This window comes from Stegodyphus dumicola, chromosome 2, assembly GCF_044657685.1.
Source record: "Stegodyphus dumicola isolate Sdum_Otavi_A_Nest chromosome 2, ASM4465768v1".
NCBI classification, from domain to species: domain Eukaryota; kingdom Metazoa; phylum Arthropoda; class Arachnida; order Araneae; family Eresidae; genus Stegodyphus; species Stegodyphus dumicola.
The window spans coordinates 250,570,031-250,592,926 of record NC_140769.1 but is presented as its reverse complement, the minus strand read 5'-3'; the positions used below and the strand labels follow the sequence as shown (position 1 = coordinate 250,592,926).

The following is a 22,896-nucleotide window of genomic DNA, read 5'->3' as shown; positions in this document are numbered from 1 at the left end:
TTACAGCCGTCGCAATAAACATACCTTTCGTTTCATTCTTCTATCGATCTTTGTTTTTGAGTTTTCTAATTTTTAAAACGGGAATCCTTTATGGGACACCATTTAAATCCAACGTATGAAAACAGAGTAGTTCCAACGTATGACGTATTGGATTTACAACGAGCCATTGTATTTGATTTTCAATAGTGGCAGTTTTTATTAAACTATATCAGAATAGCTTTCTATATCCCTATATCGATATATTGTAAGATTTATCATTTAGCACAAATAAAAAAGACTTTTTCGCTACAGACGAATGGCAAAATCATTCGGCTTTGCAATGCTCTTTGCCGTCACTTACAAAATTCGTGTTGCTCGATTTTATCATCTGGTTCTAAATATTGTAATATTCTGCCAATGATATGGCTTCCACTGAAACCACTGTTGCAAAATCTAAATGATTAGCAGCAAAATACAAACTGGCGGCTAGCACATTTTGTTGATTTTTGCGGGCGATATGTGAAAATTCTTACTTGCCTCTCAATTTTGTTTAAAACGCCTCGTCATTTGGAACTCCTTTCACAAGTAACTAATGTTCTTAAACTATCGATATCATAGCAGCATGTTCTAATCGTTTGATGAATGCGTATACCACAACTTTCGAAATGCAAGCTGCACACATTGCATATTATAAAACACATAACTTTCTGCTATAAATTCGAAAAATATAAAATAAAGCTGCTTATATTTGGGGGGGGGGTAAATCTGTCATTAAAGTATCGGCACCTGCGAATTTAAAAATTAAGGCGTTTTCTTTCATTACATGAATTTCGAGAACACATGCAATATATTACTTCAAAATTACAGTATTTTAACAGCAATGATTAATTTATAATATCACTGTGTAACAGAAATATACTTTATGTGATAATATAAACGTCAAATAAAAATCAACAGTTAGAACTAATATATCACATTTTATTTTCAGTATGAACATAATAAGATGAAATTCTCTCTCCGTTCTGTGGGTATCATTTCTTTTCATTCTGCAAGATTCCAGAGAAATTTTTTTTTCAAACGAGCTGCACCTACAAAAAAAAAGGAGAAAAAGTATTTAAATAATTAGCGGAGATAATTTTATTTTCATTTAAAATAAACGTAACTTAAAACAGCCAGTTTCTTCACATTTTATTATTCAGAGTTAATATTTTTTTCATTTTGCCTTGTTTATAATTTTTTTCAATTTCTGACACTGTATTATCAAACATAAAACGGTTAAATGCATCTTTAGAACAATAAATTATTTCTGTCCACGACTATAAAAAAACAAAATTTCCCGCATGCATTAAACCCAGCGCCTTTACAGTAAAACAGAAAAAGCAAAATCAAGGAAGTTACTAATTGCTGCTGAGATTCTTGAATGTGCATCAAGACGTGACGTCTTATCTGACGTGTAGCCCTTGTCTTGCTCGATTTGGAATTGTGAAAAATTTGTTATGTATTTCATTATTATGCACTTATAGTTCTATTAGCTATTATATAGTATCTATATCTTGTAAATATCCGTTTTTATGTAACATATAATAATATAAATAGTACATTGCTTCTCAAAAAGCACACGGCAGTACATTTCACATAACACAGGAAGTTACTCCTGTCATCAGTTGTAAGCAATTGAGTTATTATTCATCAGAATACTAATTAAATTACAGAAAATGCATTTTACTATACTTTTAACCCATTCAGTATTAATTTCCTTATTGAACTGTAATGAGAAAAGGCTTTATGCACTATATAAACAAAATAATACGAATTTTATATAAGATGGCACTTTCTGATTCTGGCATTCTTTGCACCGAGAATTCTTTCCCTCAAATGACTGCCCCTCAGTGATGTTCCCAGTACAGCAAAGGGTGTTAGAGCTGCCAATGGCTGTGCTAATTGCGGGAGCTGCTAGTGTTTCTGTTAGAGAACAGTTTTCACTTTGACATTAGCAAAATACGTAGGTACTACGTACAAGCAATACTTTCATTTTCAGAGTACTCGCACACCAGCCTCATTCTGTGTGGAGAGCTTCTGTTGGCGATTCTGTTAAAAAAAAGTCTAATGTTTTAACATATAATCTTCACTAGAGACAAACCGGATATTCCAAAACTAGATACCTGTCATTTTTTCCGCGTGCATACTACCTCCTGAGAACATCTGCAGGTAGGCAGAATTTTCCAAAGAAAATGTAAATGTCATCAAAATACAAAACTACACATGTGCTGTTCAAAAGCGTTACTAAGGATGTATATGCTCCTCTTTCTGTAGACTTTAGGGGAAATTTTTTACTCAACTGTGAAAAGTGCACTGAATTTATAGGATTAAGGGATTTTTGTAATTGTGTGTGAATGCATCAGAGTTGTTTAACATTTACTAGTTTTTGCCACACAGAATGCCCACAAGCGGGAATATCTCTGAACATTGATGGCTTTGCTGACTTGAATACGAACGATTTTTCCTTAGTAAGCCTTTGTTGGGGTAGGTGCAGATGCTGATGTTCTCTTCAAAACAATTTTCAGAAATCCTTTTCATCCTATGCCTAATCTAATTTGAACATTTAAAAGTCATCTGATAGCTGCATTACCCATAGCAGAAAATTAAAAAAATTGAAACAGTAAATATCCCCGGGATAATCTCGTAATTTGAGAATTTGTAATGCATGCTTAACTTTTAAATGCAGTGCATTTATGAGTTAGTTCATATACAGGGTGTCTCAGCGCCGGGATTACAAATTAGGTACCGTCTTTTTCCGAAAATAAGACACTGTCTTACTTTCATTTTTGGTCCAAAATACGCGCTAGGGCTTATTTTCGGGGGAGGGCAAAAATAAAAGTATATTTATATATTTTTATTTAATATTTATTTTACACAGAATACAGAAATTTAAATTTATTCAATTACAGTCATGTCATCTTCTTCTGGAACATCGTCATAAATAAAATTCATTCTGAATTATATTCTGATTTTCTTCCAAATCCATTTCTTGTTGAATCATTGGTCCGAATCTCTCATGTCTTGCGATATAGCTATCGTTAAATGAATACTTCTTGTCTAAGTAGCCTGTTCGTGGTGCATTGGAAACATCACTATCAGATATTTTGTCCCATGAATTTTTTACCCAATTCACAACTTCTTACAAAATTTATCCCTATGATTTCTCACCATTGTGTTTTCAATATATTCATTGATTTCGGAATATTTTGCTTCAAACATTTCTCTGAAATACGAGTATTAGGAAAGCTAAACATATTATTACTTAATAAATCAACAGCATTTTTTAACGAATTCTTTTTGTCACATTATTTTAACTAGGGATTATTTTCGGGGAATGTCTTATTTTACAAAAAGTTCCGAAAATCACGATAGGGCTTATTTTCGGAGCATGTCTTATTTTCAGAAAAAGACGGTAGTAGAAAAGGTAAGAAAAATCCAAATGACTAGGAATTTCACAGCAACGCAGAGTTGAAAATTCTTTCATAATGCCGCAAATGGTGTTGGCCCACGCATAGGGAAACTTCATTTTACACACGACGCAAACGCTGGCGGGATGAGTACTTATATGAAAACGGATCCAGCCAATTTCCATCTGGTTTAAGGGGCTGGGGAGCGTAATGCGCGAGCCGCATAGTGATAGTTCGAAAAACATTATCTGATGAGGCATAAACCCAATCATAATCTCTTTGGACGCCTGCAACAGAAGTTAGTTAAAACATGCTACTTACAGAGAGTCCTCATGAGTCATGATTGATCGGCAAAGCATCTGGACATGGAGAAAACTGTGCTACATCCTGTACAACGCTCTTTAAATTCGAGTACTCGAGCTCTAACATATGAAAGCATAGCTTGCTGCTGCGGCGTGTTGAGGATTTTTAGAGAAAACGAAATGCAGCAGTATCACGCGCAGTATCTCAGCCAGATAATTATGTACCACAGAACTTTTTGCTTTGCGCAATGGTTTCAGCAACAGTCAGTGTTCACGGATGAGTTGTTCTTCACAGGAAAAGAAATCTTCGATTCGCATAATGACCATATATAGGCGGTGGGGAACCATCATACGGCACGAAGCCATGAAGCACAGAGTCGTTTCGAGTATGTATGGGAGCTGGCACTAGGTCGAATCACTTTATCAGAACCACGGACAACTAGCCTGTTACCTTTTCGTCTGACCGGTAGCAACCCCTTGATATCTTTGAAGCATAGATTGTCACAACTTTTGGAGGACGAACAACTTTTGCACTGCAGTGATCTTCACTGTGGTTCTAACTCGATGGGACCCCTAGGCGATTTCAGTCGTTACTTTCGTTAATTACTAAGACGTTATATTTGGTACACTGTTTTTAGAACATTTCTAGACAATTTAAGTGCAATAGAATGCTGATTATCGGAACTCAACTACTGAGTATCCAAACAATTCAGTTTAAAGGTAAAACAGAACGATGTAGATAAGAAGCTATTCTCTTTTCCCCCCTTTCCTTCCGGCAGACTATATCAAAGAAGTTCGGTAATGATGTGGAACAAATAAGAAAGATACTGGAACGGAACAATAGGATAAGGCTTATTACGAATCTAAATCTAATGATAAGAAGGAGTCTGAAAGAAACTAATCTTCGTAAATAAATTATGAAAAAAATACAATTAATTAATGCTTAAATGTGGACGTAAATGATTTTTTATATCAAATTTTATTTGACGCAGAGATTGATCGTTTGCTCAAGATGACAAGAAATCCAAGAAAACAAAAAACACAATTACGATATAGACCCACGTTCAATCAAATAATTTAACAGTTTAAAATGTGTAAGGGAGTGTATTCTGAAACAAGTGTTAATTTCTGTGCCTGAACGGAATTCGCGACACGACCACGCGTAAAAGAACATTTTCTTTGAAACAAAATGCAATGTTCGGTTTTTCTTCTTTATAAAGAAGAAATATAATTAACCAAGTCTCAGTTTGAATAGGATAAAGTTCCATATTTTTATTATCTCCTAGTGCTTGAGATTGCGCACTGCCATCTGAAATAAATGTTACAGTTTTCATCCCAAATTTTTGTTTATGCAGATTGGGATAGGTACCAATAGGCATTATACTGCACTACCATTATTTTAGTTTTCTGACTTTGTTTCTGATAATGTGAATTCAGTTCCACATGAATATGAATTCAGTTTTGATTTTTATTTCGTTATTTTTTTGGAATGTTTGTATGTATTTAAAAATGAAAGAAAGAAAATACGTGTTTATTTAATTCTGTAAAGAATATATGAGAAATATTTTTACATAGATTAATTGTGTTTTCCCATAAAATTTTAACAAGTTATTCTAGAAAAATTTTAAATTGTGATAAACCATCCCCTTTATAACGAATCTCAACATTTTATGTCTTGAAGGATTTCCTAAATTATAAAGAAACTTGAGGAAATGTATAAGAAGTTAGAACATTTTATACATTTAAACTTTTTTAAATTTTAAACTTTAAAATTTTCAAGTAAAATAACTAACATTTGATTCATTAATTCATCTTAAAATAATAATAAAACATTAATACTACTTATGAAATTTTTATATTCATTAAAATACCATTATAATAACGTTTTTGATTAAAATATATCTCTTACAAATAACTATTCCACCTGTGTTTGTTTCAAATTGTTCAACAACAGTTTTTAGTTGTATTCTCAATTTCGTAAAACTGCTGATAGCTTTTTTGACCTTGCAGTTCAAGAAATATTCTTCGTCATCAACTAATTAAAACTACGATAAAAACTTACGGCTATAGATTTACAATTTATTACTCATGGGGTAGAATTTTGTCCTAGGAGCCCTTTTGCTGTGGCCCGCGGCCACCAAGGACAGTTTTTTTACATAAATTTATTTGCATATAACTCACAAGAAAATGAATGTTTAGTAACTGGAATTTTTGCTTTATGAAATTGTAGGATCTTATGCTAAGAACCAATTATGATGACATGAAACTTTACTATTAACTTCTTTCTATAGTCCTCATTTGAATGCCCCCCTCAAGACCTGAAGGCTGCCTCAACGTGGCGAGGGGGTGGCACTGGGTGGAATAGGCGAAGTACGTCGGGAGTGTATGCTCCTGGTAGGGCCACGTTAGGCGTGAAGGCTAGAGTTCTAGAGTATTTAAGCTGAGTATTTAAATGTTTCAGAGTTAAAAGAATAAGATCCTGAGAAGAACTGTAAATCCACATTACCTGATTAGAAACAAACTGATCCATGACGACTTCAAAATCGACCCTATATTGGACCACATCACTAAATTTAATAACGTTTCTTCATAAGTGGACTTGGATGTGATGCTGCAAATTTTTTAGAAGTTCTTAGCTATTAAATCATTCTAGAAGATAATTTGACCACGATTTGCTACTCACATGCTTAGAGATCATAACTTCGTAAACTAGCTTGCACTGCAAACGTTTACTTGTTTTCTTGCGCAGCGTGATTTTTGTCTCTGATCGCTTTCTATTAGATTCGAACACATGCAGCCCCTTTTTTACCTCATTTTCTGCACCATCCCTAGAGTTTCACTCAAAGTCATACACCCTCAGTGGCTTAATTTTCTTACCTATCTTATTAAGGTTCCTTTTGGGACCACATGAGCAATTTCATAATCACTATCAGTATCAGTTTCAGAGTTAGAGCTTTTTGCAAACTCGCTCGCAGTTTACGTCTTATCATTAGCTCTGCCAAAGTTTGTTACGACTTTGAGCCATTTTTGCAGCCGAATCAACTTTTAAAAGCGCGACGTTAATTGCTTGAGCCAGCTTAAGTGGATTATTTTGTGTGTAGTCTCAGAGTACGTTATTTGAATTTAAACTTTCATATATGTTGTTTTAAATAACCGCAAGTGGCAGAATTTTGTTTTGTAGCACAAGTGGTGGCTTCTGCTAAATTCAAAGAGTTAATTAAAAATATAATTTAATTTTCATGGAACTTTTTGTCATCTGATTTCAGACTAGAGCGATAACTTGCTTGTCAATATACTAAGATTTGAGAGGCATTGAGTTAAATTTCTATACAAATTAGAACACTACATTTAGCGCCCAATTCTCTCGCGAATCACGCTAGGTAAAGATGCAAATTTTAGCCTGCCTTCCTCAAGACTCCAAGTTTCTACAGCACTAGCAAGTTCAGTGCCGCCATCTTACATCTATGTTCTGGAAAAAATTTGTCATCCAAACTCATAGGATGGCCTTTTAAATTACCTGAATACAATTTAAAAATTAAAAATAATTCCAAGAAAAAAATGTTGTGGCAAATGAACTATCAAGAATTAAACTAGATAACGATGGGAAAGAATTAAAATGTATTTTGTTGACTTTAAAAATTGTATAGTTAACGAGAAATAATTATTTCAGAACTACAAATAAACCCAGAATTTAAAAATATATATGCTTATTTGAAATATACCGATCATTCTGAATATCAGGACTTAATAAGAATTAGGAACAGGGAGCAAACTGTGAAAGCATTGACCTTCTGTTTCATTCGAAAGGAACAAATAAGAACAATAAATGATGACCGATTATTTAAGTGAGTTTGAAGTTACGTATTTTAAATGAACTGCATGATGTGCCATTGCCAGGCCTTCTCGGAATAAAAAAAAAATTCAGAGACTAAGAAAGTCTGTTTATTTTTCACAGCTACAAAGATTTGTAACTGAACATGTTAAGTTCTGTAAGATTTGACACTGAATTAGCGATGCTAATGTATGCCCGGATGGGTACTTAGATACACTGTTTAAGAAAAAAAATCGACGCACCAAATAGGAATCATCCGATTGTTTTGAAATTTAGTATGCATAAATATTTTGACTAAATATGTAAATGATTAAAATTTGGTGTCCAATGAATGAAGAGTGCGATCTCCAGCGCATCGGAACTGCGCATCCAGCAGATGTATATAAGGAGCTGTTCTTGAACTGTTGTTGAAAATTTCTGTTGCATTGCGATTTAGGATACCTTTCAACGACTGAACGAAAAAATGCCTCGCCGCAGGATTCGAGCTCATTACGAGCAACTGTTACGAGATTGAAAGAGGTCGTATTATTGGATTGAAAGAGGTAGGTTGGGCAAATCGGAGAATCGCTGGTCATATAAGTCGAAGCGATAAGACGATTAAAAGATGCTGGCAAGAATAGGTGGACAATGGTAGATTTTAGAGCCATGATAATAGCGGTCGACCTAGGGCCATAACACATAGGAAGAACAGAGTGAATGTCAGATCAGCTGTCACAGCGCCTGGACTCATCGTTACCAGCCTTCATACGTGCCACCTGTACAAGAGTATCCACCATGACCATTTACAGACGATAGAGCGAAACCTACACTCGTTCCGACCGTTACGCCGCCTGCCACTCACGCCTGCAGACTGTCGAGTTACATTACAGTGGTGCTTGGCTCTACCAGGTTAGAATGATGCTGACTGGGGACGTAGTCTTCAACGACGACTCCCGCTTCCAACTGTGTCGTGACGATCATCGAAGACGTGTCTGGAAACGCCCAGAGCAGAGTGCCGATCATGCTTTCAGTATTGCACGTCACACTAGCCTTCAACTAGAAGTTATAGTCTAAGGTTCCATTTCCCTTGATAGCCGGACCCCTTTGGTCGTCATTAGAGGGACACTTACAGCACAGCGGTACATCGATGACATTCTGAGACCTGTTTTGCTACTATTCCTTTTGCAGTACCCTGGTCTTATTTTTCAGCAAGATAATGCCAGACTACATACGGCACGTGTTGCTATGAACTGTCTTACAGCTTGTCAAACACTTTCTTGGCCAGCCAGATCACCATATCTCTCTCCCATCGAGCATGTGTGGGATATGATGAGAAGGCGACTGCATTTACCGGGGAATGTTGATGACCTAGCCCGAAGATTGGAGCAAATATGGCAAGAAATACCGCAGGAGATCATCCGGGAGCTTTGTCAGTCGCCGTGTGGCAGCTTGCATCCAGGCTAGAGGTGGGTTAACACCTTATTGAGCTCGTTACTTTGTAACTATGTAACTCTAAAATAAATCATTCAAATGTTCTAAAATTTTAACCATTTTCCACTCTGCAGATAATCTTCCTATCTACGAAGTTTTGTCTCCACCGGACAACTCTTTCTTGGTGCGTCGATTTTTTTTTTTTTGTTATAGTGTGTAGCATAAAAGCCATATTTCCTAACGAAATCGTAGGAATTGAATTTTTCACTTACCCACGTAGCGAAAACAATAAAAATAGATACTTGCTCGCGATTCTTGATCATTTTATCAAGTTAGCAGAAATGAGTTCCCAGGAAAGGCGTCTGCGAAAATTGTTGCAGATTCTTTTTTAAATAAATTTATTTTAAAATGCGGAGCACAAATAAAAGTAGTTTCAGATAATGGTCCGCAATTCACAAGTTAAATTTTTGAAGAAATATGTACATGTCTTGACATTAAAGCACTCTAAAATGTTCTATTATCGACCACAGTCAGATATCGCAGGGTAGGTAAATAGAAGTGTAGTTAAAATTATTCGCAGTTATGTAAGAAATTGCCATCAAAGCTAGGAGCTCTATCTTACCATGCACTAAGATCTGCTAAGCACGATACTACTGGTAAAACACTGCCTGAATTACTTCTCGGAAGTAAGTTGCTTACTTTTCTGTTGAAAAAAGGCTAAATTATTTCTTGGCAAACTTTTTCTTTTTTTTTGGTTGTTGTTATTGTTGCAAAAATGATCGGAAGAATTTAAGCTGACAGGCATTCAGGAGTTTGTGGATGAGGCAAACGTGCAATTCAAATATAGCCCGTGAAAAACAAAAAAAAAAAAAATATTATGCTATGAAGAAGTGTGAGGCGAGTTTAAGTAGGGAGATAAGAATTTTAAAATAAAGTCCCCACTGTCATGGTCACCTTGAGGGAAAGTGGAAAAATTCTATAGTTAATTCAAAGGCCCCTTTTTAAGCGAAAGAATCAGAGAAACAATTTTGGACTTAAAAGAAGAGAATGGGGAATCGGTAAGAGTGAACGTGGATCAGCCTGTTTTACAGAAATCTCCTGGCATTAACAGTGTAAGCCCGTGTGAGAGGTTGGTGATTCAGCAGCGACGTTCACGAGACAAAAGGCCCTCAGAACGCGGAAACAGTGAAAGAAAGGCTTCCGGGAAGTGTAAAAGAAAAATACTGGCCCATTGGATGATGCATGAAAAAGAAAAACTAGAGAGGAGTGGTCCTTGAGGTGTTGCGACCACCCGAATTAGGAACAAAGGCAGTTTGAAGGAAGACAAAAATAAAAAATGTCCTGGTGAACGATATCAGCAGGAAACTTCCATTGATGAGGAAACGACTGGTCAGTTGTGGAAAAAATCTACGCTAAGAAAGACTGCCGGACGATAAACCTTCACGAAGGAAATTTAAAAGAACCAGCGATCAAAAAGCAGCAGACCAGATGATGCTTACCACGAACCGCAAAGGAACCTTCCAACGAAAAGATCTAGCACCAATGGTCAGAGGAAATCGATGAAAATCAAGGATCGAATCGAAAAACAGAAGAAGCCAGGAGATGAACAGTATAGCTATCAGCCTCGTACACGAATCCATGTGAATAGAGCGGCGACGTATCCTACAGCAAATCTATGGAAAAAAGGATGGTTAACATCCACAAACACAAAAGAAAAGTGGAAGTTTCTTCAAAAATATGTTTATTTCATGTGTGTTAAAAATATGTGTGCGACTTCATAGTATACTTTGGTTTCATCTCAAGCAAGGATATTTAAGTTAAGAACAGCTAAGGAGCTTTCTTTGTGTGTGTTGATGTATTTATCTATTTTTAAGAATTTTATATTTTTTTGTTGAACACGATTATGTTGAGTCCAAAATACTGTAAATAGTAGCAAATTTTAGCGCGAACTCAAGTCATATAATAGCAATTAATCCTCGTCTTTATCTATTTTGTATGTACATTTAAAACTAAGTAAACGTAATCAATCCTTTGTACATGAGTACAGTACGTGTATAATTGAGTGAAGTTTAATATTTTGATACATTAACAAGATATGTTAAGAACAAAAGCATTACACCGTGTTTCAAAAAGAATATACGTATTACAAAGTGTTATTTTGTCCAAACTATCGATCACTGCGTCTCGGCTCGGCTATTGGCGAAACGAATATATAGTCTAGTTTATCTTAGTAGCCGCTAGATGTCAGTTATCTTCTGTTTTGCGTGGTAACTGTCACATGTTTAAAATGGCTACTCCGCAGCAGAAATCATTTTGTGTTCTCGAGTTTGCGAAGTGCAATTCCGCGATTACAGTGCAAAGACGTTTCAAGTTGAGGTACTAAAGTGATCCTCCAAATGGGTGGAACATTCGCAGATGGTATCGACAGTTTGTAAATACTCGATGTGTATGTAAAGGAAAGAGTCCTGGCCGCCCTCGTGTTCCCGACGAAAATGTTGCGTGAATTCAAACTGTTGTCCAACGTAGTCCTTCAAAATCAACTCGTCATGCCAGTCGGGAGTTAAAAATGCCTACAACAACAATTTGGCGTGTTTTGAGACGTCGATTGGTTATGAAGCCGTACAAGTTACATTTGTTACAGGCTCTGCATCCTGATGACAAACGCAAACGTGTGGCATTTTGTAACGAGACTATTGATGCTATTGACAATGATAATACTTTCGCACAATACATCGTGTTCAGTGATGAAGCGATTTTTCATGTTAGTGGTCATGTAAACAAACACAATGTTCGAATTTGGGGCCTACAGAACTCACATGCAGCCACTGAACATGTACGAGATTCGCCCAAAATCAATGTGTTTTGTGCGATATCCCGATCTCTGTTTACGGCCCATTCTTTTTTGATGGAAACACGGTTAACGGTCAGTAGCATATCACTATGTTACAAAACTAGTTGGTTCCGAGGCTGCACGAACACAACTTCATTTTTCAACAAGACGGAGCACTCCCTCCCTGGTGTCGCGAAGTGCGTGATTATCTGAATGAAACTCTACGGAACCGCTGGATTGGTCGTCAAGGAGCTGGCGACTTAGCATCTGGCCTCCACGATTACCGGATTTGACACCCTGTGACTTATTCCTGTTGAGTTTCATTAGAGACAATGTTTATGTAGCACCACTGCCACAGAACCTGGAAGAGGTGAAGAACCGGATCCGTACTGTCATAACATCAGTGACGACGGACATGCTTGCCCGAGTATGGGAGGAATTTGAGTATCTATATGATACTATTCGTTTCGCTGATGGAGGACATAATGAATATCTGTAACATTTGTAATCTGGACGTGAGGGGTTCGTACACATGTGTGTAAAGTTTCATATTCGTATGTCATAGTTTAATAAATATATGCATTCGAAATACGTATATTTTTTTAAACACGTTGTATAAAAGCAAAATGTGTTGTTGATAAAAATATGTTAAGAACTAAGGCATTGTAAAAGCAAAACGTATTGTTTATAATATATATTGCAACTGAAAATTAAAAGCTTGCATGTTGTAAATGAATTTATTAAAGTTAAGCCCACTAGTCAACATTTTAAATGAAATTTAAATCTAGAACAAAGTATAGATTTTGAATTAGGGTGCCTTTGTGGTTTGGTGTGGCTATAAATTCTAACCATGCAGGGAATCGATTAGCAGGTAGTAGTGCTTGAAATACGGCAATTTTATACACCTTTTCACCGAACTCAATGTTGGAGAGCGGGAAGAGGAAAAGTTTAAGAGACTAAAAAGGAAATCATAAAAGGGTATTCTTGTACGTGTACATTACGTATCAAGTATTTCTCTGCTAAATTATTTTTCTTTCCAGATTCCTGGAAATAGATTTGGCACAAAGTCTTGATGGATCTGAAAATGTAAATTTAATTGAAATTTTGCAGAATGCAAATTTAGCCGTAAGAAATTATTTAAACTTAAATGAGATTTTATGAGCTGTGTAATGCTTTTTGACTGCAATTTAAAAATATGTCCAAGGTCATTGAGATCTTCGTTTTCGATTAGATTAAGTTCTGGTGGGGACATATGTACAATTTTATGTTAATTAACCAATTGTTATGATTTGAAACTTTAGTTCTTTCCGTAGTCCTCACCAGGATGCAAAATAGTTGCAGAGTATTTAAGCCGAGAGTTTGAATATTTTAGAATTATAGCTTTTTGCAACTTCGCTTTCACTCTAGGTCCTACAGTCATCTTTGCCAAAGTTTGTTCTGGTTTTGAGCCATTCTGCTATTCGACTATTCTTTGAGACAGTTTAACTAGATTATTTTCTGTGTAGTCTCAGATTACGTTATTTGAATTTAAACTTTCACTTATGTTATTTCAAATAGCCGCAAGTAGTGGAGTTTTGTTTTGTAGCACAAAAGCTGCTATTTGTTAAATTTAAAAGAATTAAGCAAAAAAGTTAAAATAACCTTCGTAGGATTTTTGCCATCCTTATTCAGACTAGAACGATAAACAGCTTGTTCTAGTAGGTCAGAAAGACTTTGAGTTAAACTTCTGTACAAAGGAGAATTCTACAAAGTTATATGAAAACTTACGATTTTATATTAACAGAACCTTTCCATCCCTGCAGCCGAAAATATTCTCACAAAATTCTCTACCTTAGGTTTTAAAGCCTGCGGCTGAAGTATATATCGTCTGAAGTATACCATCTTTATCGAACAGTTCTGCATACTAGATAATACGTTAAATTAGTACGCTATATTAATGGCTACAACCACTTTGTGCTACACATATTCCCACTCTTCTTCGCATGAGTTTATCTAGACACCGAATATTCTCTTGCGAAATAATTATCCCATATGCTTTGTACTTAAAGACACATTTCAGCTCTAATACTTTGCTAAAAATTACATGGGGAAAACCTCATTCTTGCTACAGGGGCACATCGAAATGGACTTAGACGTGATAAATGTGCAACTCAATATTGCAGAAGAACAATGTGCAACGTATGTTGCGCAGCTCGAGTAGTACGAATATAGGCTTCCTTTTATTCATAAAACATATTTCCTATGTGATGCAAGAATGGCTGTAATACGAGACTAATGATGATTTTGAGGCAAGTAATACTCGTTAAATCGTCTGGAACAGCAACCAGTTAGATTACGTTGACAGTTTATACGTGTGCACAAGCTACAAAAGTTTGTTCAGCATATGATAAAAACTGACATTCGCCTTTCCTTATCCAAATACGTAAGCGATCCCGCTGCAACTGGTTTTAAGCAGTAAGCTGACATTGATAATCTTACTGACCATCAAATACAATATTCACCTTATTTCCTTGAGACTAGTCAGGACTGTTCTCTTACCTACCCTTGAATCAGCAACGGATGCGTTCTACTTTGCCTTTCATCGGATAAAGCACTCATTCGTTAGCCTTACTTACCCTGAATTAGTTCTCCTTGCTTCTTTTGAATCCTGCCTCGTTTGTCACCAATATCTATGAATTGCGGTTACTTACTGCTTCACTCTGATGGCAATCTAAGCAAGTGATCCCCAAATTTTTCTATGCCTCAAACCTCCAGGAAAGGCTTGATTAATATCTGCAGTCCTTACAAACGAAATATCGTTCTATCAAAATATATTCTTCTCTAAAACGTTTATCATATGACACAAAGAATAGAAGCTGTTCCTTGTCGCAACCTCTTCTTTTCCGTTGCATTGGAAATCTTTAGTCCAAGCTCACATTTTAGCCTAACAATCCTTTAAATATAAACAGTAAATGATATTGCAATTTCCTTGTACCTTTATTTATTGTAAATGATATAGTGGTATGCCTTATTCGTCTTTTGATTTAAGGTCTCCCTAAAAGCTTTGAAACGTTTTTGCTAATTTACTTGATGAGCACTCTAAATTTTTCGATACAGAATCGTTTCCTACCTTGATGCTGCTTTTTCTGACAGTGAATGAAATAAAACTATCGTTCTAAAGTCTTAACTTACCATCCTTTTATAAATCACCATTTCTTTTGGAATTCCCTTTTAACACAAGAAAAAACAACATACACATTTAACTTCTCTGTTCAAAAAGTTCGCTGAAAATTCATGTTGTATATTTGAAACTAGCTATAACTGAATTTGGGAGTTAGACGGCGTGAACTTCAAAATGGCACTCTCTAGAGAATATATATTATATGAAGTCACACCATTCAAGGCAGCCGTAGCTCGTGCTGTATTGCGAAAGCATTAGACGCGATATCACACTTTTAGGAGAGTGTGTTTGAACAAAGAAGTGAGGATTTTTATGATCAGAAAGAGATTCTTATCATGTAATAACTATTTGATTTGCCACAGTGCTCTTCTAATTCTTCTAACCGCGACGTTTACTGTGATCAAAACGGATCCACAGTCAACGCTTTCAGACAACTTAAAACTATCCGAAACAACATAACGACCAGGCTATGACAGATAACAAAACAAAACATTCTATCACGGCTTTCAGGAACATCAGTAGTACTGGAAAAAGTATGTATATATTCCGATGTATGTTACTTCTGTAAGGTCATAATTTTTTACATTTCGAACATTTTCCGCGAACTTTTTGAACACCATAGTTAGACACACAGTACATCACGGTGAGACATTCCATGATTTTCTAGATTTAGCTTTTTTTCCAATGCATTTGAATACTCACCTGTTTTGAATTAAGAAGCAAAATAAAATTCCAGATCTGATTATTAGAATGATATAAACTCAGCATAAATGATAAATTTTATATGCTTACCTTTTACTTCAAATTTCATCTTCCATCTGTAATTTGTCCCATGGCTCCATTTCCTTCATATTTGTGTGTTTCACGGCACGAAGACATGTCTCCCATCTTCATAACTCATTTGCTTTTCGCTGACATTAGAAAAAGAGAACAGGCAGTACAAATTTTCCTGCTTGCTTTCTTTTGGAGCTTAATGGAGTGAAACATCCGATTTTCATACGAACGGATTGATTTTCTAGGGGTTCGTAGTGAATTCCGTATGCCTTAAAATAAACGGCTAACTTTAAGTTTGAATGCACCTTTGTTATGTTCCATAAGATTGTGAACGACTGGGAATTACTTCCGTTCACTCTACATTGTATATAAAATATGAACTATTCAATCTGCGCTTACGTATAAAAAAAGTTGCTCCTACTATTTTTATACATAATTCCTTAATTTTTTAAAAATATTTTGGGATCTGTATACAATAATTGTTTTGAATTCAAAGCACTATTTAGACGTTGCAGCGTCGAGGTAATACAAACCTTCGTTCTGACGATATGTGAAGTATTCAAATTAAAAGAAAAATTTCGATTGAGTGGCGAAATTAAAATGAATTTAATTGTGATTTGAGCTGAAGAAAAAACAGAGGATGCGCAGATTGTCGTTTTCTTGAGATTTTGATATCTGTACGAGCGATTCATTGTAAAAAAATTTCCTTTTTAATAGATGTAGAGAATGAAACGAGAAAATTATATTTTATAGGGGAGAAAGACAACAATTCTTGTGTTTCGCACAAAACATATTTGAAGAAAGAATTCAAGTAATTAATTGTTACAGTTTGTTCAGTAATCGTTAAAAAAACTCTAAGTAGCATCATCAACAAATTTAAAGAATTATAACATTGCAATATTTTCGTATTTGTGCAATTTCCGCGAAAAGGAATACGAATTAGGCTTTTCATTTTTTATTTGCAATAAAAGCGTATTACTTGTACAGAAAAAAAGGTCACTTGCCGCGAAAACAGAGAGGAATGTGAAGACTTTTAACATGTAAATACTTTAACTGTAGCTATGCACGGTCATTGAATGAACGTGTACGGCGCACCGGAACGGAGCAGGCCGACAAATACGAAAGGCCCAGCGCTCACCTGCTTTGTGAATTCAGAGCCTTTCTAGTGAGGTAATGGCGCTGAAGTGGGCGTGCTTGCGGCAGGGTGCACTATGGTTCAACCTATGCCATCGAATTGTCCTCTCCGGCCTGTCGCAATCTTATTAGTTATCAATCTTCCCGCTCACAGACGGCGTATTTGAACCGCTACTGACAGTATCTTTCACCCAGTTTTGTCACTTCGACCATCGTGTCTGGCGATTCGAATATGATAACTTAACGGCGGTGATGAGTTTTCGCTCAGTTGCGTCTGACTTCGTGTGGTTCTCCGAAGCATTCTCCTTGGCTGCAGTTTAAAAGAAATGAAATTGCTATTTTTGGTATATCACCGTTTCAGGGAGAACTGCTGCACTCACGTGAGCTTGAACTAATAAGACGGCACCTCGAAGCCAGAATAGCGTCCTCATTGTTAGGAACTGCCTGTGAGCATATAAGTATATACTATTAAACTACTGCTCTGTCGCCAGTTAACGGCTAAAGGATCAGTCATGAATGTAGCGGGCTGGAGCTGCACCATTCTCAGCAGTGAATCTAGGTTCTCGCTTGGTCCAGAGAACAGCCGTATGTGATGACGACCGCCATGCGTGAAGGCTTACGAAGCTGACGTTGTTCACCTCACCTAGTTGTGCAGCAGCAGCATACTTTATCACGTACGGCGTCACCGTCTGGGTGCTGTTGCATATTTCTGTATAGCCATTCTTCGTGACATTCGGTCACGTTTACTCATCTTGCACAACTTATCTTTTTCAACATGATAATACCATCCTGCGCATAGCCCACCGACAGTCTCCGCAACATGGCTACCTTACTAAGGCTGACTTGACTTGAGCATGTTTGGGAAATGATCAGCCGCCGGCTCCAGGCATCGTAGGACGTATATCTGAGTTGGCTGCACTGTTACGCCGAGACTGATGGGACATCGCTCAGGAAAGCTTTAGACGCTTGTATACATCCTCCGTGCTAGGCCGCATTTCCGCATGGATCGACGCCCACAGTGGCCCAATGCCATGTTAATCTAAAATAGTTCTGGACCTTTCTTGCTGCAATATATGATGATACTGATTCTGCAGTTTTTCTTCGTGTTTTCCTCATCATCTTCCTCACGTCTTTAGACAGATTCATGGTGATTCATTGCTTATATTTTAGGTGGGGGGGATTTCTTTTTGCTATACAATGCATTTTTAAATTGCAGAAGAATGGCTATACAGAAATATTGCGCTTTACTTGGAAACTTTCCAGTGCTAGATATCGAAACATTTTTGTGGGAACTCGTTAATGGATCATACACAGAGAATTAATCCCTTTGGTATATATTTGTTTAATTCAATCCAGTTCTCAAATCTTGAGTTAGACTGACTATACGCGAAACAGTGTTACTTCATATCTATTATCAAATAAGGAAGAACTTGCATATATATTTATTTCTCTCATTGTGGAAAAAAAGGCAGCTCACAGCCACCAAGAGTATGTGCATCTCGAAGCCCAAATTTGGAATTTCGATTTATTTAATTTATTGCATATTATGTACATATTTAATTAATTTTTATTAACAAATTCAGAGCTTTAAAAGCAGTGTGTTGCCAGTGGTCGAAATAGAAAATTTTTTTATCTTTCGAATCCCAGAGTGTTGAAAAATACAATATTTATATCTTTAACTCGGCTATTTAAAAAAAATGCGCTGCCACTACCGGAAATAAAGTACTTTAATTCCGGCTTCCACGAGCTAGTGTGGTTGCCTTTCGGCGTAAGATTAAGAAACTAAGATTTTCAGAATGACTGCTCATAACCTTGAAAGGCAAAGATTCATTTTGTTGAGATCTCTTATAGAGAGCGCTGTAGCAGCTCTTAACTGAGTGAATAAAAGTTTCAGTGTCGGAAGCGTTGGCATGGGTTAGAAAGTAGTGTAGTGTCACGATGGTACTACATATTATAATGCATATAGTGAATTAAAATGTCATAGTTTTAAAATGTAGAGCTACAACTTACGATGCACTCGACGACACACAGAGCACAGCTCCCGACTCTTCGGTTCAGTCGTTACCGGATCTTAACACACTCTCTCGACGATGCACTAATCGCAATACACTAAGAGATTCCTTCGGTGCACTCGACGACTCACACGGCACTCGCTGCCCGGCTGTCAACTCGATCGACTCCGCAGGGTGACTCGCTAGACGAGACACCAATTCGATACTAACACGCACTCTATGCGAGGTACTCTCACTCGGTCACTCGGCGAGGCACACACACTCGATACTAACTCACTCTCCGCGTACCAGCAGGGTTTATATAGCTTTTGGCTGGTGTTCGAGAACATTCTGGGCTAAACCGGTAAGAATTCGTTCCAGAAGGTTGCCCAACCGTCCATGGGATATCGCCAATTTTGACACCAAATATCGCCAAATTGGCAATTTCTCGCCAAATGTGGCAACCCTGCCTTCCCTTGCTATTTTATGGCAAACCTAAAACTGCTTTGCGGGGAAAGCTATCTCACCACGCCTGTACATTTCGTAACAATATTATCTCCTAATAGAAATTTAGAAGTATCAAAAAAGAGGGAACCCATATGTAGAAAGTTTAATTCCGAAAACTGTGTTTTATATATATTAATAAATTGTAAAAATATTGTACTGGAACACTACTACAATGTAAATACACTGTTTGCACATATTGACAACCATCCAAAGTTTTTTCATAAAATTTTCTTTTCGAAATACATAAAGACAGAAAATACAAAGTATTGCAAATCTGACAAAGTGCGTTATGCTTTCTTTCGATATCAAAACTTAATCGTTACTTCGTAGATGATATATGCAGTCAACTTCCGATGATTCAGCGTTGGATTACCATGCTCTGTCTGATTATTGCGGAACGATGGAAAAATTACAGTCACAAATCATCAGCGTAATATAAAACTGTCAACCGAAAACTTGAAAAATGCGCATACTAACAGCAGTAATAGGATATGATGTCACAATAATATTTGGGAAATTTTCTGATCCATAACAGTGCGTAATTTAATTATATAAAATACGGTATATATATTACGAACATTGTTAAATCACTGTAATATTTCGAAATAAATTACTTAATCCCCCCTGGGTTTCTGAGGAGGTGCTATTGTATAGGATGAAGTTACAATGGCAGCAACAAAAAAAAGATAAATTTTTCGCCTCTGTTACTGGTTTTTTACTTTGCGAACTGCGCACTAGAAATGCGTGCTAATGATCCGCAATTTCTGTTCATTTGCCTTGAAACTTTGATCATTTGGATGTTCGATCAAAATGTTTTTGCATACCAAATTTCGTCACGAGCGCAGAAGTCCTTTTTGGTGCTTTGAATATTTTGCAAAAGAGTGTATTTAGTTCTCAGTGTGTCATTGTGATACTTAACCAGTGGTTATTCTTTGAGGAATAACCAGGGCTGTGGAGTCGGAATTGGAGGTAGGCCGATTTTGGGGTAAAAGAAGTTGGAGCTGGAATCACTAAAACCACGTCGACTCCGAAACCAGTTTTTGTTGGATAATTTGAATTTGAAATAAAATTAAAGTGAATTAAAAAAATTGAATTACAAACTGAGTTATTATTTTCATTTATGGACTATATACATTAATAAATAGTTATTTTCTATTTTATTCACATATTAATAAATAAATATAAGGAAGGAGGATGGATGTGATACTAGCGTTCTTCATTAAAAATTGAAAAATTCAGTTCGGACATAAAATGGAATTGACTCGTGAACATTTTCGCGTGATTATTTTTCTTCGACGTGGATTATCAAGACAAGAGTGCTTCGATGAACGTATTTCGTGAGGGTCGTCCAAAATCGGTTGTTGTGCCAGAAAATATCTATGCTGTTCGTGCATTTATAAAGTAAGATATAATAAGACATACAGTGAGACAGAGGCACCTTTGGGCATTAGTATGACAAGCATCAATAAGGTATCATATGACCATTTGGCCGTAAAAAAGTTTTGTTCGCGTTGGATTCCGCATAATCTGACAAACGATCAAAAGAAGGCTCGTGTCGATTGGCGCAAGGAAATGCTGGAAAAATACGTTCAAGGTGCATCAAAGGCTGTGTACGCAGGTGACGAATCATGGATCTATGCATATGTGCCTGAAGTATGAGTCTTCAATGATGAGGCCAAATCCAACGAAACTTGTTCGCGGAAGAAGCACATCGAAGCAAATGGTCGTCTTTTCTCCAGCATTATCGGTCACGCGGCGACAGTGCCGTCGAAGTTTTTTATTTAAATTAGTTGGACTCAGTTTTGAAAGTGTTTCGTATTTGCAGTACAAATTATGAAAGCATACTCGGTTTATTGTTTGAATGCTATAGGTAAATACTTGTAAGATGATTTCTTTAGGGTTTATTAATGACTATGTTACTTATGCCCTTGTGTTCTTGAAGGCCTTGTATGCCACTGTAAACTTAATTTTGCTTAGTGATAATAAATAGCTTCTGGAGGCAAGGCTTTAATCTGTGTAAGACAGACATCATGTCAGCTAGGTAATGGAGTCTCTGTTCTCTGGTTAACAGTGCCGTCGTAGTAGCTTCATTTTGTATACCTCAGTATTAGAAATTCAGTAAAACAGATTCTGAATAGCGATTAGTAGATCTATCGCAATAAAATAAGAAATCGTGAGACCATTTAATTTCTAGTTTATCTGTCGTTTCAAAAGGATAATATCCCCCCCTTTAGGCCTTCCTAATTCCTGAAAATCGTCTCATTCTTCTAAATAGAAGTTCCCATTTCAACCTTTCCGTTCACTCAATTATGATACGTCACTCAATTATGAATCAAGTGTTGTCATAATGATGTTCTGCTCTTTTAATTTTGTTTTCAGATACTTTTAGATACATTAATTAATACCATTGCGTTAATACCTAATATAAAAACATGAAACTTTTCATGAAATAACAGAACGGTACGAAATGTATGGTATTATACATTTTATAGTAAGAAAACATAAATAACATTTCCGCTTTTATTACAATTTCGTCCATCACAAGATAACTTGCATACCTGTTACGAGCATTTATTAACACATCCTTTAGTAAATCTATTGCAATAAAAATATTCCAATGATCACAAATAAGTCCTTACAACACTGAATGTGCCATTACGTATATTAGAAATACCTCACTAAAATAAATTTCGATTTAGTAAGGCTTTGAATTAACTTAGTTTATCAGCTGCCATTCTTCAGATGCACAGAATGAATTTCAGTTATTGCTCAAACAGCATTTTTGTAGCGATTATAGTGACAATGAACATCTTGACGTTCGCATGTATGTAAAAAATTTTTTTCGGCCTCCAGTATCTACATCCAGATCTGGTTCTGCATCACTTGACAGCGGCAAGGTTCACGGATTTCTTCCTACGTGTATTTCGGGGAAGGCGGAAACTTCTACATCACTTAAATCTGAACACATCAAATATTCTTATATTTCTATAGCATCCTCAAAATCAGTAAGTACATCGGACTAGCGTTCAACACATCCATCTTTTAAAACCACAATTAACTTTCAATTAATTGAGAACGTAATAAACGGATAAAAATTAGATTTGTCGCAGAACAAAGGAAAAATTACAACTACAGACCATCAGAGTAAAGCAATATTTCTGCGGGAAGATAGTAGTGATTCTAAATAATGTCACAGTATTTAGGAATTATTTTTATCCGCAACAGAGCTTAAAGTACTCCTGTCGAAATGCAACAGTAATATAAACAGAAGCATTGTTCTGCGTATTTTGAAGTGTGTTCTTGTTTGGAATGCTGATTTAATTTACTCCACTAAATAAGCTTACATTCCAAACTATTTAAAGATAAAGATAAATTACTAGCAGTACTTTTTTCCGTTAATTATAACACCAGTTATCCTCCTGTTGTCGAATTAGCCGTGGTTTTGGGTTAATCATAAAGAGGTCTTCTCTGGTTAATCGAGAGTCTACCGCATTTCCTGCTTGCTCTACATTCTTATGGAGTTTAAATTCA

General features: G+C 36.2%; 1 long non-coding RNA gene across 3 annotated transcripts in view; it reads right to left on the bottom strand.

Annotated features, from left to right (window-relative positions):
* Positions 1 to 864: 864 nt before the first annotated feature.
* The window catches only part of LOC118185532 (uncharacterized), a 49,602-nt gene continuing 27,570 nt past the window's right edge, over positions 865 to 22,896 (bottom strand). For 2 of the 3 annotated variants that reach the window (XR_004757609.2, XR_004757608.2), the window contains exon 4: positions 865 to 1,067. This is a non-coding gene — a long non-coding RNA (uncharacterized LOC118185532). The remainder of the gene's footprint in view (positions 1,068 to 22,896) is intronic. The other variant, XR_015039834.1, reaches the window with a different exon arrangement.